The sequence below is a fragment of the Aegilops tauschii genome, chromosome 6 (genome assembly GCF_002575655.3).
Source record: "Aegilops tauschii subsp. strangulata cultivar AL8/78 chromosome 6, Aet v6.0, whole genome shotgun sequence".
NCBI classification, from domain to species: Eukaryota; Viridiplantae; Streptophyta; class Magnoliopsida; order Poales; family Poaceae; genus Aegilops; species Aegilops tauschii.
The window spans coordinates 246,062,165-246,079,203 of NC_053040.3; positions in this window are offsets into that span (position 1 = coordinate 246,062,165).

A 17,039-nucleotide genomic window follows, 5' to 3' on the forward strand; every position below is an offset into this window, starting at 1 on the left:
TGGTTTTGCACCTTCATACTACTCCTCCCTCCGTCACAGTTTACAGGGCACGCTTCATTATGATGCATTTCTCTCAATGCATTTCCACCACCAGAGAGACTTTAGACGCGTTTGGTTTAATGCTCAATTAATTAGGGCGTGGTAACCGTAATTTTCTCTCGATGTAGTACTACGGAGTGGAGTAAGTGCATGCATGTGTGTACCCGGGGTGGAAGCACTGCATGCATGTGTGTACGCATTATTTGCTCAAGTAATAGACGCCGTGCTATAACTACCAATGCTATTTTTCAGGCCGATCGCTAGTCACCTTGGTCCCAGAGATTTTCTCTTTTTCTGAAGCGCGCTCTATAAACAGTGACGAATGGAGTAGTATGAGCGGATTCAAAGAAGAGCGTATTGATGGTTGCTTCTTCCGAGCAACTTACAGTGGGAAAGGTGGGGCTTATGATTTGACTGCTCATTACTCACTATTAATGCGGCGCAACGACCGGTCTGAGTCTCCCATGTGGTTGTGCACTACCCCCTCGGTTCTTAAATATACTCTGGAGTATTTGTCTTTCTAGAGATTTCAACGAGTGACTATTTGTCTTTTTAGAGATTCAAATGGACTACTACATACGGCTGTATATAGACATATTTTAGAGTGTAGATTCACTCATTTTGCTCCGTATGTAGTCACTTGTTGAAATCTCTACAAAGACAAATATTTAGGAACGGAGGGTGTACACATACGAAGCAAAATGAGTGAATCTGCACTCTAAAATATGCCCATTTGAAATTTGTAAAAAGACAAATATTGTTGATGACAGTTGCGACGACAAAAAAGAAGCATATTCCTTTTCCTAAGGGAAGATAACAACACGGTTGTGTTTGTCTAAAACGGTGTGAGGACGAGATTGCAATATGGAAAGTACGCCGGACGAGCTAAGTTTTGTGCAAAGAACTATGGAAGATCCACATGCAGCGACGTGGGAAGACGGGTAGTGGAGCAAGGCCGGAGGGGATACCTAGAGGTCGTCGGGATGTAACTAGGTGAGCGGCGGCGGGCGGAATCTACCCATACTGCGGCATCGAGCAGGTGGCATAGGCCCTACCGCGCCGGAGCTTGGTCAGAGAGAACGGCGTGTACCGCAGATCGGGACGTGCTGCCTCGGCGGCGTCGATCGGAGAAACGATGCACGTCCTCCCTTTCCGCCGGCGGACGGGATGCGGCTGGATCAGTGACCAACGGTGAGAGAGAGAGAGAGGCCACCGCAACCTTGTGTGAGATACTCTGAAGAGAGACAAACCAGGCAGGGAGGCTACATTGTATATAGTGGAGCGGACTACCTTTTTGTTCATAAAAATCATTTTATATTATGTGTACGTGCCATTGAGCGATATAACTTTATTTAAAAATAACGCGCCAACGCATCAAGTCGAACTTTGTTTCGTGCACGCGTGGTACACGACCTCCGTAGGTAAACAACCACTACACGCGTTCAAATTAGCACGTGGGCTGCCATTTCGTACAGAAATGAGCTCTGTCGTGTACCCGCGCGGGTGCGGGTGGGCACGAAGCATGAGTACATGCACGGTGCACCTATTCTCTTCTTGTATACGTACACCACCTACGTGGGGTTGTGTGAGAGAGATACAAACGTAGAGAGATATAGTGTGTGGGTTCATGAGAGTTTTTTCTAGGGGGGGGGGGTCAATCAAAAAATGTAACATATGCAATGTGTGTGAAATAGAGTCCTGGATATATCATATATATAGAGGGGGCGATCCACGAGAAGGAGTGGAGGTATCATCGACTTGAGGTGTCCATAGAATCAAAGAGAGGGATGATGTGTGTGTGTGTGTGTGCGCGCGCAGTCGATAAAAAGTGCCATCGAATTTGTGTGTGCCCATGTCAAAGATATAGAGTGGCTGGCCTACTAAAACGAGAGAGGGGACATGTGCGGTTTGTCTCTGTGGCATGGATACCTACCTACAGCGCTCAACTATTGGTGTGTGGTGGGGGGGAGGGAGGCCTAATTAACTATAGAGGTACACTGGCTGGTATATGTGTGGAGGAGGAGAGGCCTACCTCATGTATTAAGGGAGATCGATCTACCTCATGCATTAAGGGAGATCGATCGGCATCCATGCATATGTGTAGGAGAGGAATAAGGTTGGGAGAGAGACAGAGCTAGAGTGTTGGAGGGGGTGGTAGTGGAGTTGCTTCTAACAAATGGTGGGATAGGCTTGCTAGACAACCGGAGGGCACGCCTGCAATATCAATAAGAGAGGAGATGGCTGCCTGTCTATGCACGTGCGTGTGAGAGACGGATCAGGAGGCATGCACGAATGATGAGGGGGGAAAGATATGGCTGTGGTAAGCAGACATAACTACATAGGAAGATCAATCGTCCTTTGTCAGAGAAAGGAGAGACATAACTTGTGAGGTACGTCGATCGATGGGGGGAATAGTTAAAGTCGACCTAGGTATATGTTGGGAGGTCGATCGGTATACATGCATGTGTGTGTTAGAAGCAAATGAGGCACGGGGAGAAGGATAGAGAGAGAGGGATGCATCTAGGAGGTGGTGCGAGAGTCATACTATACCGAGGGGGAAGGAGTGTGCGAGTAGGAGATCGATGAAAAGAGTGGTGGGAGTGAGGCATGGACGGTGATAAGAGAAGAGGGGAAGCTTGTGTTTGTGCTAGGCACACCTAGCTAGAGAGGCATATCGATCGATGTGTGCCATAAAGAAGGAGCCGGGGGGGCCTACACACACCGTGGGTGAACGACCTAAAGTGAAAAGACGAATTTGCACGATGGAGCTAGAGAATGCTGAGGGAGGGTGAGAGGGATGCAGGCGTCTGCATGCACGAGAGAAAGTTAGCGCTAGCTAGCTACAAAGATAGGAGGATTGTGTGGGTGTAAAAGACGAATAGAGATCATACTTCATTATAAAAAGCAAACACGGTGTACACGTATGGAACATGGTTTAGATTATGAATATATAGTTAGTACATCAAATGTACTATTATTTGGAATCAACATCAAGTGTAGTCAAAAAATAGAATTCGAGTTCATGTAGTACACATAGTTCATATCTATCTCTATAGTAATCATGTGGTGTGTTATTAAGGTAATACACGAATGATTGTTGAAGTTGGCAACAATCATGATTATAGATTCTTATTGAAATAGAGAAACGAATTCAAATTCAGTTCGAATTGCAGTGGTAGTATACACATTTGGAATGCACTAAAATGTTGGTATGAGTAGGTTACATGCATTATACAGCAAGCAAAAAAAATTAATTGGACATAACATGGATTCATACTCCCTCCTTCCATCTATATAGGGCGTAATGCGTTTTTAAGACCGCCTTTGACTATTGACAAGATTAATAGTACATGGCATGCACAATGTGAAAATTATATCATTGAAAGAACCTTTCACAGACGAAGTTAACGGTGTGCTTTGTGTAAGTTGCATGTCATATATTATTGCTCTAATATTTGGTCAAAGTTAGCATCGAAAAACGTATTAGGCCCTATATAGATGGAAGGAGGGAGTAGCTTTGAATAGCATTTTTATAGTAAAACGGGGCAAGGCTCTCTCTTTGTGTGGTGTGAATAGTTTTATTTTTTTCGTTTTCTTTTTGGTTGAGGGAAGTGTGAATTGATTTGGTACGTACAAGTACAATATTACACGTTAGGCTTGTCCCTAAAATTCAACCCGCGCCTTGTTATATCCCAAAAATTCAGATATCGTGCTCCCAAAACTGGCGCCTTCAAGACCCGCGCCTTGCTATCCCGAAATTACAACGCGCGCGAAAACTCCCTCCAGCTGCCAAATCCCGACACGCGAAATCCCCCTTCTAACCCTGAGCCGAAAGGGCTGCTAGTTTAAATCGGTGGGGGGTACTTTTGTAATACACCCTACATTTTGGACAAGCGTATCCCTAAGTCATGGTTCACCCCCTCCCATCGCCTCCTTTTTGCCATTCGAAATCCCAGGCCGCCATAACCTCTCCGCTCCAGCCGTGAAACCCCACCCTCCTCCGTCCGCCACCTCACTGCTGCCCAGCCGGAGCCTCTTCCCCGACGACGTCGTCCACCGCAACAGCTCGACGTCCCTCGTCCACCTCCCCGGATGAGGGTCCATCATCCATCTCGTCGTCCCGCCGGTTCAGCCGCCCCGTCCTCCACCTCCAAGGAGCTGCTCCAACGATCGCCTCGTCTATCGCGGCTGCTCCATCCCCATAATGCCGCCTTAACCTACTCCACAGGAACCGCAGCATCCTCAGTCGGACGAAGTCGAGGCCTACTCGGCGCCACCAAAGAGGTTGTACACTCATCGCGTCACACCTTCTCCTTAGCTCGACCTCCCGGCGCCGACGGTGCTCCATCCCGCACCCCCATGGAGCGGCTACCTTGAAGCCGGCACCGCGGGCGACATCTCCACGGTGGCTCTCCCCCAGTGCGAGGCCCCTTCGGCGGCGGCGTCCATACCAGCCGGATCTGCTGCTCCTGCTCCGGCTCTCGCTCGCGCTGCTGCTGCTGCTCCAGCTCTCGATCGATCGCTCGCTCGCCTAGCTGATGCTACTCCGGCTCTCGCTTGCTCGCGTTGCTGCTGCTGCTCTCCCCCTCGCTTGTGCTGCTGCTCTGCTCTGATTTAGCTACACTTCAGTCGACTGAATCGACTTTTGGGTTAGTCGATTTTCAGGGGGTGGGGGGCTCGCCGGAGTTAAGGAAGAACCACCCGTAGCGGGGACGGGAGCTCGCCGGAGAGGTACCCAACTATCTATCTTAGAGTTCAGGGTGGGGGCGGGGGGCCTATAGGGCTGGCCGGGGCGGCGGCAAACCGGCGAAGGGGAGTTGCTTCGGGGCGGCGAGGCGGCGCTTGGGCCGGCGGTTCGGCCGGTGGTGGCTGGCGGCTCAGGGGGTGCAGGTTGAAGATGAACTGCAGGCCCTCCCTAAACTACATGTCAAGTGCCTCTCTCCTACCATTGCATTCAGTTTCGACAGTAACATTCAGATTCCACAGTAAATTTCAGTTTCGACAGTTAAGTTCAGAGTCAACAGTTTTTACCTCATCTGTTGTAGTCAGGTGGTTTTTGGTGATGTAAATTTTACATCTATTTTACATCATCTATTGGAGATGCTATTAGAATCCCACTTGAGATTGACGATGTATGTCTTGTGCTGCTTCAGCATTGATGTCTTACGGCTCACCGGGGCTGCTCCAACGACAGAACAATCCATCACAACAGAGCAGTGCCCTGGACTCCGTCTACAGATTCCTCAGATCTTCCTCCACACCTCCGACAGCCACCTCTGCCTCAACTGCTTCAGCGACCAACCCAATGATGCTGAGGTCGACACGGCTACGGCAAAGAGCTTGTACACTTGTTGGATCACTTATTACTATACATTCATGTCGATCCATTAGGGCTATTTTGGTTCAACGGAAAAACATAGCAATAGGGAATTTTCCAATGGCACTCTACTATTCAATTATTCATGCATTTTGTTGAAAGTAATGAAGCAAAACATCCCCCTGGACCTACCTTTCAAAATCCTATGCATGAAAACAAGACCAAGTGCATTAGTGGCAGAATAACATTCTAATTGTACACGCTTTCATATGGTTTCACTTTATTTTGGCCATGTTTCTTGGTATTCCTCTGCTCTTCCAATTCCTGTAAACCAAACACTCAAGTTGACAGAAATCCTGTGTTTACAAATGCTCTGTTTACCATGTGCATTCCTATCCTATTCCGGTGTTTTTCCTATCCCTGCGTTTATAGAATCATGCAAGCCAAATGAGCCCTTACAAAATTACTTCAGTTACAGGTAGGTGTCGAAGGGAACTTTGTCTGGTTTGTCCTGCTCCTGCCGCGACGTCGTCCACCTCAACTGAGCTGCTCCATCAATAGAAACATCCACCAAACCAGACATCACGACTCCTGACCATCTTTCGCTGCCTCAGATCACCTTCCCTGCCGCCGGCACCCACCGCAACGGCATCACCATCATCGACTCAGCATATGAACCTGAGGAGTACACGGGTCCACAAGAGAGGTCGCACTCTTTTGTTTCAGCTTATGTTATGCATTGCTTAAAATTACCTGCTACTTTATCGTCCTGTTCACCTCTTGGACTCCAAGTCAGGTCCAAATTAATGTTCAAACTTGAGTTCTAAATTAGTTGTGGGGCACATATTGAGGAAGCAATGAATAGTATCTCTGTCTAATATCTGGTTCACCTAGGGTATGCCTATGTTGTTCATCTTGGGTGGGAAACAAATAGTAAAGCAATCATCATCTGTCTTTTTATTAAATTAAAGCAATCATCAGCCTACTATCATTATTTTTGGATCCATCCACTGGTTGTTACCATCATTCTAAATTTCTGCATGCTCTCCTTACATAATCTCACCATATTTTTTCGTATGCATGTCAGATATTGTACACGGTCATGCTGAACATGTAGAGAAAAAGAGAAGAGTTTTGCGCGGCAATACAATGTCATGCAGACATTGCTCCATGGTGGGTTCAATGGCAAACCCTCCCCACCCCTCTCCAGATTGTAATCCAAAGGAAGATATATGTTCTAAGGCGGATTCAGACGCCGCTGACCACTCATATTTACCCGCCAAGGTGTTTGCTCTACCTTGGCATGATGATGTTAGTCATATCATGCATATGTTGCCTTGCAGTGCCTACTTTTGACATCATATATGTCATCTGCTTAGTTTAGACATGTTCTGTAATGCCCCTATATCATATATGGGAATTATGCGGTCTCATATCTTTTAGCCAGCCATAATATACGTGAAATGTGCAATGCCATCATGTTTAACCAGGCATCATATATTTGAATGATATCTTACCCATCCTTTTCTTCATTACATTTCCATTTGTCGACAATGTTTGTACATTAAACTACTCTTCCTGTGAATCAGCCATTTGGGTGGGAGATTGAAAAATCTGGAGTGAAAACAAGGCCTTCAGAGCAGACAGTGCTACATGTCGAAGCAGATCTCTTATTGGGTCCCGGTAGCTCCTCAGAGATGGATTTAGAGACAGATGACCAGTCCTATTCCCCCACCGAGGTGTATGCTCTAACTTGGCACGGTTATACTGCTCATATCAAGTATATGGTGTCTTGCATTGCATAGATTAGACATCATATATACACAATATTCAACACCATGTTCTTAGTTCAGACATCATATCTAATGCCCTCTGTTTAGCATATAAATCACATATGTGAATTAAATGATGCGATCCTGATTACTTAGATAACATGTAGGTGAATTATGTCATGCGATCCTATTTAGTTATTCATCATATCTTTGAATTATGTTATGCTACGCTATCCAGTTTAGATAGACATCATATATGTGAAATTATGTCATGCCATCCGTTTTAGTTAAACAATATACATGTCAACTATTTCATGCCCTCTTTTTTCCACACTATCTATTGCATCTGTCTCTCATACAATGTATGTACATTCAACTATGTTTCCTGTTTATCAGCCATTTGAATTGGAGCGGGTGATGCCAGCATCTAGCAGACTAAAAACACGGTCTTCAAATAAAACAGTGCTACCTCTTGGTGGAGATAGCGCCCCGGTTGTACATGCACGAGAACCAGCCCTACCACACATAACCCAAACTCTCGCAGATTGTACCCCTACTGCGATGGACAGAGAACCAGCTTCACCCAATCTAACCCAACCCCAGCAGATAGTAACCCAGTTCCTGTTGACAAAGCACCATCTCCACCATAGAGCTCCCAAACAAGAGCAGTTAGTAAGGCAGCTCCAGTGCCCAAAGGGCTAGTACTACTACGGCGAACCCCAACTCCGCCAGTTAGTACGCCTATTCCTGTGGAGGAAGCACAACCAGCTAGTCGTAGTTTAGCATCGATCACATTTGATGTTGTTAAATCGTATGTGCGTATCTTCCCATCTTGGAAATATTATACTGAAGATGAAGGAAAATGCCAGTTGCAGGTGTCTGTCCAGGAGTTATGTGTAAGTAATGTTATTCATGGCAATTACTTTGCTTTGTCCCATACATCCTACCTCCATGATGGTTATAATACAGCAAATTTTCCCATTTTTCTCTATAGAGAAGGACCGATTTGGAAACTCGGGATGAGGTAACCTGTGCTAATTTACCTCTGCTATCTTCAAGAATGCTTGGTGGCAGTATCGGAATTACCTGAAGAAAACGTACTTCACCGGTAAAGAAACTCATTAAATTCCCTTATGTTCTCCTGAGACACATTTACTGGACGATGACTGGGAATGCCTTGTTCTGTACTGGTCTCGAACCAAGAATGTGGTAAGGTCTATGAGCTCATTTTCTATTTTTAAGTACTATATTCTTGCGTCTTACTATACTCTGTTCATGTAGAACAAGTGCCTAAACCTGAAGAACAACTGTTCTAATTTAAGATTCCATTGCTATCATAGTTCAAAAAAGTGCTAGGCGTTATTGTGCGTTTTGCCACCGCCTTGCGCTTTACTGACCAAAGTGCATGCTTATGCGCAGTTATGCACAGATTAAGCATAGTTATGCGCAATGCATTTCGCCAATGCCTAGAGCCTAGGCGCGCCTTTTTTAACTATGATTGCTATCGTGCATAATGTTTTGCTCTTGTATCACTGTATTTACTCATACAAACTTATTTTTAAATTGAAGGATCCAATCGAAACTGCAATGGCACAGCAGGTATGTTCACGCATGTTTCTTTAACAAGCTTGCTCTTATCAATAGCTCTGTTGATTTCAATTTCAATTGTGTATACAGTTGACTTCTCATATCATGCACATTACTAGCATCACAACAGAGCCAATAGTGTTGTTGTACATGTAGACCCGTGGTACCCATCTGAAATCTTGTTGTGCCGTGTAGTTTCCCACGCTTTGTATTCTTTCACTGCTGCTTTGTCTTGAACTGATATGATTTGAACCATGTCTCTATTTTGATTTGGCAAGACAATGCAGTGACCATAGGACATAGATATATGTTTGTTTGATGTTTTTATTATGTACTAGTACTTGGCAATAGAAGACTTGGTAGTTTAATCTTGTCCACCTTACTAATGAACTGGTTCACCGAAATGAGTTTCATATACTAGTACATGCTAAACTGTTATGTGTCTGCTTGTTTCTTCTTTTAGAATGCTGACAGAATATTGGGGAAGAGTGCCTTATTAAGCAATGGTAAAGGAAGTAATGCAGATAAGGTTCAGGATAGTGACACATCCTTGTTGGTCTCCAACAAAGTTGATAAAACAGCTATGGAAGACTATCTCGAAGACAGTGAGACAACCCCAAAGTCCTGTCTTGGTTTAGTGTTGGAGTTAGTGGCCACTACCGCTTGCACAAGCTATTCAAACTCATTGTCTGAATAAGTTCGGTTTCTTGAGTCTCAAGTACAAGCTGAAAGACATCGATCAGCTGTGTTGCGACAAGAAGCGGAAGGACTGCGGAAGTCCCTGGAGCATTCAGATGCATACTTTCTGGTGCAACAGCAAGCGTTGGAGGATTTTAGCGCCAAACAGGACAAAGCTAATAAGCTTGCTAAGCTTATTGCCAGCATGGTGGATACCACGTTTCTTGAGCTCTTCTGAAGTTGTTTCAGTTATGCTCTTGTTTTGCTGCCGCGTTTATTTGCACTGGTGGCCAATTTTGACGGCCAGTGTATGTAATATGCTACTTTGTTCCCTATATTTGCACTGGTGGCGAACTTTGATGCCCAGTGGATGTAATATGTGTAATAGCGGTAATAGGCTAGCGTTAATTGCTTGCTTATTTATTTCCTTATTGTCTTGTTTAGTTGTTTGCTTGTAGTTACTGCAGTTCTTTTTCTGTGTTTTTCTAGTGGCCACAATAACCTATTTTTGGAAACTAGGCCAAAATAATCATGGCAACACACGGACTGTTGTAACCATGGGCCTCCCATGGGCCGTATGATCCATGGGCCTTCTACGGGCCGTAGGATCCATTGGCCTTCTACACGGGTCGTAGGATCCATGGGCCTTCTATGGGTCGTACGATCCAAGGGCCTTTTACGGGCCGTATGATCCATGGGCCTTCTATAGGGTGTATCATCATTTCGCCAATCATGGGCCGTACTATTCGTGGACAATAATGGGCCGTTTATTGGCCATATTTGATAACTCTATGAAAACAGCCCAATGGGCTTTTTTCGACATGAAAACGGCCCAACGTATTAACGGGCCACAAACGGGCCGACTGTAACCACGGGCTGAATTTGGCCCACAAGCAGAAAATGACAGTAACGGGCCGTAAGTAACCGAATGCTGGAAATGAGCCCAAGAATAAATGGGCCCTAAGAAGGCCGAAATATATCATGGGCGGGAAACGGCCCAACGGAATAATGGGCTGTTAATGGGTATAAAGTGATACACTGTTCATTACGGGCCAGTTTTACCACGGGTCGTTAAGGGGCCGAGGGTTACTAAGGGCCTCATATGGGCTGAAAGACGTCATGGGCCATACATGGGCCGGAAGTTAAAACGGGCTGGAATTATATTGGACGATCCATATGACGCTACTGGGCCTAATCCGGATAGGCCGTACACGGGCCCTAGGATAGCGGGCTGTAAATGGGCTATATGCTAACAGGCCATTAACAGGCTTGCCGTGGGCCGGCCCGCCACCTTTTGACCAAGTCAAACGGGCCGGCCTTTTCATAGGAATGGGCCTCTGTTCGGCCGTGCCACGTGTCGACGTATCATAGGCGCTTTGGGTCCAATGAGTGGATGACATCTTTCCCAACGATGAGCCGACACGTGTTTCCTCCGGCCAATGATGATTTTACACGTGGAAAATCCCCATTGGTCGGGGCTGTTAATGGGTTATCGGATCCCAAACCGGACCCGATAGCTTAACGGCGTTCCATTACGGTGGATGCCACGTGTCGGTCACCCTTGACGAAAGCACTTCTGTGACGCGCGATTTATCGTCATGGAAGTGGACACTTCCATGATGATAATTTTGGTAATGTCATGGAACACTTCTACGACAACACAGGTATGACTATCTTGATTCTGTCATAAATTTGTCATGGATGTACATGCATGACAGAAAACGTGACCTACTGTGACAAACACGTACCATCGCGGAAGTGTATTTTTTTGTAGTGCAAGGACACACATGTGATTTTTCAACCAACTTTGGTGCACTTGAGCATGTGCTTGTAGTTCAAATTTGAATTATGCACATTAAATGCCCAGAAACTCAATTGATGTATAAAAAAGGCCAAACGAACCCGGAATAATTCCAAAATTTAGCACGATACTTCAATTTGGTCTAATCTGCCTGTGTAAAAACATTAAGGCGGCGGAAGGCAGTGTACGTATGTCGTTTCGCACACGGAGGTGACACGTTCCCTCTCAGAACCACAAGCCTTCTTGAGGGAAGCTCCGGTTTGCAACAAGCTTACACCAAAGCTTGTCCCAAGAAATTTACTGTAGCATGTTGGTGCCATGTCATGACACCATGCCAAGTTTCATGATTTTCAGGCGTGTTTTGGATTTACAGGAATTAAAAAACCAAGTTTCTCAATCTTTCTGGCCGAGCCACGACGCCGAGATGTTCGAATTTCATTCCCATTTCTTGCGTGGGACCTAGAAATTCACCCAAGAACACACATGTGATTTTTAAACCAACTTTGGTGCACTGGACCATGTGCTTGTTGTTCAAATTTGAATTATGCACATTAAATGCCGAGAAACTCAATTAATGTATAAAAAAGGCCAAAGGAACCCGGAATAATTCCAAAATTTAGCACGATACTTCTATTTGGTCTAATCTGCCTCTGTAAAAAAATTAAAGCGGGAGAAGGCAGTGTACGTATGTCGTTTCGCACACGGAGGTGACACGTTCCCTCTCGGAACCACGAGCCGTCTTGAGACAAGCTCCGGTTTGCAAGAATCTTACACCGAAGCTTGTCCCAATTCAGCCAAAAAAATTACCGCAGCATGTTGGTGCCATGTCATGACACCATGCCAAGTTTCATGATTTTCAGGCGTGTTTTGGATTTACATGAATTAAAAAACCAAGTTTCTCAATCTTTCCGGCCGAGCCACGACGCCCAGATGTTTTAATTTCATTCACATTTCTTGCATGGGACCTAGAAATTCACCCAAGGACAGACATGTGATTTTTCAACCAACTTTGGTGCACTGGAGTTGTAGTTCAAATTTGAATTATGCACATTAAATGCCCAGACACTCAATTAATGTATAAAAAATGTCGAACGAACCTGGAATAATTCCAAAATTTAGCACAATACTTCTATTTGGTCAAATCTACCTGTGTAAAAAAATTAAGGCGGGATAAGGCAGTGTACGTATGTCGATTCGCACACGGAGGTGACACGTTCCCTCTCGGAACCACGAGCCTTCTTGAGAGAAGCTCCGGTTTGCAAGAAGCTTACACCAAAGGTTGTCCCAATTCGGCCAAATAATTTACCGCAACATGTTGGTGCCATGTCATGACACCATGCCAAGTTTCATGATTTTCAGGCGTGTTTTGGATTTACTGGAATTAAAAAAGCAAGTTTCTCAATCTTTCCGGGTCATTCACGACGCCTAGATGTTTGAATTCCATTCCCATTTCTTCCATAGGACCTATAAATTCACCCAAGGACACACATGTGATTTTTCAACAAACTTTGGTGCACTGGAGCATGTGCTTGTAATTCAAATTTGAATTATGCACATTAAATGCCTAGAAACTCAATTAATGTATAAAAATGGCCAAACGAACCCGAAATAATTCCAAAATTTAGCACGATACTTCTATTTGGTCTAATTTGCATGTGTAAAAAATTAAGGCGGGACAAGGTAGTGTACGTATGTCGTTTCGCACACGGAGGTGACACGTTCCCTCTCGGAACCACAAGCCTTCATGAGGGAAGCTCCGGTTTGCAAGAAGCTTATACCAAAGCTTGTCCCAATTCGGCCCAAAAATTTACCATGTCATGACACCATGCCAAGTTTCATGATTTTCAGGCGTGTTTTGGATTTATAGGAATTAAAAAAACCAAGTTTCTCAATCTTTCTGGCCGAGCCACGTTGCCCAGATGTTTGAATTTCATTCCCATTTCTTGCATGGGACCTATAAATTCACCCAAAGACACACATGTGATTTTTCAACAAACTTTGGTGCACTGGAGCATGTGCTTGTAGTTCAAATTTGAATTATGCACATTAAATGCCCAGAAACTCAATTAATGCATAAAAATGCCAAACGAACCCGGAATAATTCCAAATTTAAACACGACACTCATGTACTAGTTGCATGTTCACTGTATGTAAATGTTCTAGCAATTCAAACACCATCCTTTCCCTCTGTAACACCATATTGTCTTTCAAAACATAATGAAAAAATCAGGTATACCACAAACAGTTTACTAGAAAGAATCATGTGGGATGCCATATAAAATATCTTAGCGCACCATCTTGTCTGGCTTATGTAGGAAGCTTCGTCGTCTATAGTCCAACGCCCCCGCTTGAACCACACTTGCGCGCCAGTTTCTCACGGCACCGAGCGAAAAAAATTCCACCGCGGAAATATCTATCTCCCCGCCCCCTCCCTCCCACCAAAAGCCACATTTCCACTGTTCCTCCTTGCTTTCCAAATTCAAACCTTCACTGCTTCTTACTGGCTGCTCAGCCTCCTCGCCGCCGACCCTTCTTCTTGCAGCGCCGCCTCCTCGCCGGCGACCCTTCTTGCAGCGCCGCCTCCTCGCCGTCGACCCTTCTTCTTGCTGCACGGCCTCCTCGCCGCCGACCCTTCTTATTGTTGCGCGGCCTCGTCGATATGGTCGGTAATCCACACCCCACCCACACCATCCTCTTCCTTTCCCGTCCCACATGCCCCGACCGACGGTGCTACACCTTCCGCCGAAATCACTTCCCCCCTCCTCCAATTAAGCGTCGCCCACAGCCATTTTGCATGTAGTATAACGTGGAGCTCTGTAGCATGCGGCCGCACGCGCGCACAAGGTCGCTATGGCTGCCATGAGTGTCGACCGCCAGATCTTGGAGGAGCACCTCGTCTTCGAGGCCACCGTCGACACCAACACGTGGTTGTCTACTTTAAAAAAATAGTTCGTGCTGTTTTCTCGAGGCCACCGCCAGTTCCTTCTAGTGATTTGTCCTCTGTAGCTAATATGCAATCTGATGTTCAGTTAACAGTTTGGTCCTCTGAAATGTAATGTCCAATTAACACTTTGGTCCAACAATTGCTACATTTCGTATTACTATTCTCAAGCATTCTTTGTTTTGTTAACTGACTTAACTTCTAGTACATGTTTCTATTCTGCAATGTCGTGCTTATTTAACTATTTTGGTTCATTTGGTCTGATGTCCATTTAAATGTTTGGTTCAGTTCTGCAATTTGATTTTCATTTGCTGTGGGTACAATTTTATATTGTTATGCATGTGAAATAAATTGAATTTGGATGTACTCAATACATATTCTACTGATAGTATGGCAACTCTCAGTTAACCTGATCAAGATCTTCCTTATGTGTGTTGCAGGGAAAAAATGGGAGACACTGCGGTTTACCATCGAGGTTTGTTCAAGCATGGTCCTTTGCCTAATAGCACATTATTGTGCAGTTGCAGGAATCATTCTAATATTTAGGTTTCTTATAATTTAGTCTTTCACATGTGGGTCCTGCTGTCGGAGCCTTATACCCGCTGTTCGACCCATTTTGCATATGGGGAAATGAGATGTCCGTGAATATGAGTCAAGTCAAGAAACTCAGAATGATTGTTTGGATGAAGAAACTTGCGACGAATAACAGCAAGATCTTTGTTTGCACAATGAAGAATACATCAGTCAACTATAAGATGGTACTAACTCTTTTACCTTGTTTTTACCCCTTGCGCCATTTCAAAATTTATAACAGTGATCTGCGCATATCTTTGTTTTCAGTACTTTTCAAAGCAGTTCACTGATGATTACCTCTCAAACCACCTGCATGGTCAAGAGGCGAGGAAGGTATTCATTCAACACCCACGGTACAATATTGAAGTCTTGCTGAAGAGGATGAAGGTTGGGCGGGCAATTATCCATCGCCACTGGCCTAAAGTTGCAAGGACATTCAACATCACTGAAGGCTCAATATTTGCCTTCCGCTTCTGCAGTTTCCCAGATGAGATTCATCTATCTATTTATTGTTTATGATGCTACTTTCCAAAGGTTTTTGATGTTGCATGTGAAACTTAGTGCTATTGTGTAATGGCGTAACTGAGTGCCGAAGCTATCTGGTGTAATTCGATTATGAAATCCTAGTTGTTGTTATACGAATATGAAATATCTGGTGTGTTTTATAAGAAATATCAATTTGATTAGTACATGGATTATCAATAATAGGCTAATTAACCTATTTATTGGGGTTTTCTATTGCAGACGGTTACTCAGATAGCACCGTGGGCGATGAACTCAAACAACCCACACGGTTTCTAGAAAGTATGCGTGTCCGATCAACTAACAATCACACACAACTTTCGGCAGAGAACTGTTTGCGTTAGGCCACCTTGCACAAACGTTTCCACACAAAAAAATGTGTGTGATATACATACGAACAGAAATGATTTTCTAGGATTCACCGTGTGGGATGTACATACGAACGGAAACAATTGGGTTTCGATGCCTCGCCAGATCACACACAAGCTCATTTTGCCCCAGCGTATGAGCCAAGAGGGCCTATCCCCAACGGTTTCTGGGTCGTGTGGGAAGGGCCTCCCTGTCGCTCACACTCACTTGGCGACGGTTCCAAACGCCGTCGCAGAAAGGGGTTAAAAACCGTTTGTGTACACGTCGTTGTACCAGTGTAGAACATGTCTTCAAAGGCATGAGAGCAGAGGGATTACTTGCAATATCCGTAATACAAGTTACTGAGGCTTATGTACTCTCTTCAAAGGTAGCATTGATGTTCATAAAGTAGTTGAAAGTAATCTATAATAAATCAGAGTCAACCTCTCGCATGTTTTGGTCAAAACAAGAATTTAGAACCATCATTTGGCACACAAAAATCACATGCAAGATCACCCAAAAAGTTGTACTACTAGTACTAGTACTGCGTGTCAGATGAAAAAACACGATCAAGATCGAGAAAAAGATCGTCAAGAAGAGATATTACCTGGACTTGCTTAATGAGAGATCCCGGAGAGGGGGGCTTGGATAGGGCGATGGCCTTGAGCTTGTCTGCGGTAGTCTCGGCGGGGTGCTTGCGCTTCTTCGTACCCTGAGCCTCGATGGCTTTGGCCAGAGCCATAGACATCACTTCGGCTGGTGCTCCAGGGTCCATCAAGAAACTGTCAAATAGAAATAAAAGAAAAGAAACCATAATCACAAACCGAAAAGAAGAAAAGAGAGGGAGTTATAGGATTAGTCTCGGGGTTGCAAGACCGGGCCTTGGCCAGAATCAACACCATTGATGCGCTCACCTTTCCTTCTTTGGGAGAGAAGAACAATGGCAGAAGCAGGTCGGGGTTTTCTTGAAGAAATGAGGAACAAGATGAGGGAGAAGAGAGTTGGGGTTTTCTTCAAGAGAGGAAGCTGAGGGAGAAGAGTGAAATGATGGTTGCTTCGTCCGTCCAATTTACTGCTCGAAAGGAGGGGGGTTTGTGATTTGACGGCTCATTGGGCATTACTGCGACGCCTTGATCGGGGTAGTCTACCGTGCAGTTGGGCACTCTAGTACGGAGTAATTTAGTGCATGGCTCGTGGACCCCGATGCTGGCTGTCCCACACATCGGCGAAAGTGAGTAGCAAGGTTCCTGACGGCCGTCGCGGAGGATCCGCACGGTAGAGTGTGTCCATTATTTCTATAGAAAAAAATGATTATAGCAAGCATTTCCACCCTTACGACGAGGGAGTGCGAAACACGGCAGCCACTTGAACTTACACAGTGCTCCTACTACTAGGCATGTGCAATGGTTCATATGTCAGTACTACATAATCTTGTTGCTAGTGTAGTAAGATATGACAATA